Genomic DNA, 2,828 nt, shown 5'->3' on the forward strand with positions numbered 1-2,828 from the left:
AGGCAATCAATAACTAGACCAGTAATCATTATTGCAATTTTATTTGAGGGAGAGGCATAAGCTAACATACTTTCTCTACTTGGATCATATGCACTTATGATTGGAACTCTAGCAAGCGTCCGCAACTACTAAAGATCATTAAGGTAAAACCCAACCATAGCATTCAAGTATCAAGTCCTCTTTATTCCCATACGCAAACAACCTACTTACTCGGGTATGTGCTTCCGTCACTCACGCCACCCACCATAAGCAAATCATGAACATATTGCAAACCCTACAGCGGGGATCCCTCACGCTTGTGCGACACGGAGAGCACCATAGGACAACACCAATAATAAAACATGCAACTCAAACCAATCAAGATCATCAATGAACCCATAGGACAAAAGGGATCTACTCAAACATCATAGGTGTGACACCCCCGATTTAATCGTACACTAATCATACACGCAAACGTGTACGATCAAGATCAGGGACTCACGGGAAGATATCACAACACAACTCTACAAATAAAATAAGTCATACAAGCATCATATTACAAGCCAGGGGCCTCGAAGGCTCGAATACAAGAGCTCGATCATAGACGAGTCAGCGGAAGCAACAATATCTGAGTACAGACATAAGTTAAACAAGTTTGCCTTAAGAAGGCTAGCACAAACTGGGATACAGATCGAAAGAGGCGCAGGCCTCCTGCCTGGGATCCTCCTAAACTACTCCTGGTCGTCGTCAGCGGGCTGCACGTAGTAGTAGGCACCTCCGGTGTAGTAGGAGTCATCGTCAACGGTGGCGTCTGGATCCTGGACTCCGGCATCTGGTTGCGACAACCAGAAAGAAAGAAAAGGGGGGAAAAGGGGGAGAAAGCAACCGTGAGTACTCATCCAAAGTACTCGCAAGCAAGGAGCTACACTACATATGCATGGGTATATGTGTAAAGGGCCATATCGGTGGACTGAACTGCAGAATGCCAGAATAAGAGGGGGGAAAGCTAGTCCTATCGAAAACTACGCTTCTGGCAGCCTCCGTCTTGCAGCATGTAGAAGAGAGTAGACTGAAGTCCTCCAAGTAGCATCGCATAGCATAAACCTAACCGGTGATCCTCCCCTCGTCGCCCTGTTAGAGAGCGATCACCGGGTTGTATCTGGCACTTGGAAGGGTGTGTTTTATTAAGTATCCAGTTCTAGTTGTCATAAGGTCAAGGTACAACTCCAAGTCGCCCTGTTACCGAAGATCACGGCTATTCGAATAGATTAACTTCCCTGCAGGGGTGCACCACATAACCCAACACGCTCGATCCCATTTGGCCGGACACACTTTCCTGGGTCATACCCGGCCTCGGAAGATCAACACGTCGCAGCCCTACCTAGGCACAACAGAGAGGTCAGCACGCCAGTCTAAATCCTATGGCGTAGGGGTCTAGGCCCATCACCCATTGCACACCTGCACGTTGCGAGGGTGGCCGGAAGCAGAACTAGCCCCCTTAATACAAGAGCAGGCTTACGTTCCAATCCAGCGCGCGCCGCTCAGTCGCTGACGTCACGAAGGCTTCGGCTGATACCACGACGTCGAGTGCCCATAACTGTCCCCGCGTAGATGGTTAGTGCGTATAGGCCAGTAGCCAGACTCAAATCAAATACCAAGATCTCGTTAAGCGTGTTAAGTATCCGCGAACGCCGACCAGGGCCAGGCCCACCTCTCTCCTAGGTGGTCTCAACCTGCCCTGTCACTCCGCCACAAAGTAACAGTCGGGGGCCGTCGGGAACCCACGCCCACCTCTACCGGGATGGAGCCACCTGCCCCTTCAGCCCCCAACTCCGAACAGTATCATAAGTAATGTAACAGTATAATGTATATAGCATATGCCCGTGATCACCTCCCGAAGTGATCACGGCCCAGTAGTATAGCATGGCAGACGGACAAGAGTGTAGGGCCATTGATGGAACACTAGCATCCTATACTAAGCAGTAGGATAGCAGGTAAGGGTAACAACTGTAGCAACAATGACAGGCTATGCAGTAGAATAGGAGTAACCGAAAGCAGTAACATGCTACACTACTCTAATGCAAGCAGTAGAGAAGAATAGGCGATATCTGGTGATCAAGGGGGGCTTGCCTGGTTGCTCTGGCAAGTAGGGGTCGTCTTCGATGTAGTCGAACACACGGACATCGGCAGCGGTCTCGGAGTCTACCGGAAAGAAGTAACGGAGGGGGAATACAATAAATAATAGAGTAATCAAAGCATTACAAAGCATAACAAGGCAATGCGCGGTACTAGAGGTGACCTAACGTAGTAGGAGGGGATACCGGCAAAGGGGGGGAACATCCGGGAAAGTATCCCTGGTGTTTCATGTTTTCGGGCAAATGAACCGGAGGGGAAAAGTTGCGTGTTCGCTATGCTAGGAATGTGGGGCGGACGAACGGGCTGCGTATTTGGATTCTTCTCGTCATTCTGAGCAACTTTCATGTACAAAGTTTTTTCATCCGAGTTACGATTTATTTTATATGATTTTTCGAAGTTTAAATCAATTTCTAGAATTACTAATCTATTATTAATATGAAAATCAAATAGCGAAAATTCTAAGTGCACCCGGTGCAGTGCACCCAGAGTGCACCAGGGGTTGACAATGGGGCCAGTCAACTGCCCAGTCAGCAGTTGACTGGTCCACGGTTGAATAGTCAATGGGTATGGTGGGACCCACATGTCAGTGCCTTATCTATTGCTTATCTATTTTTATTTTATTCTAATTCCTTAATTCTTTTCTTCTTTTTTTAATAGGCCGGCCCCACGTGAAGTGGCTCAGGCCACGGTTGGGTGGCTGGGAACGCACACAG

Source organism: Triticum urartu, chromosome 3 (assembly GCF_003073215.2).
Source record: "Triticum urartu cultivar G1812 chromosome 3, Tu2.1, whole genome shotgun sequence".
NCBI classification, from domain to species: Eukaryota; Viridiplantae; Streptophyta; class Magnoliopsida; order Poales; family Poaceae; genus Triticum; species Triticum urartu.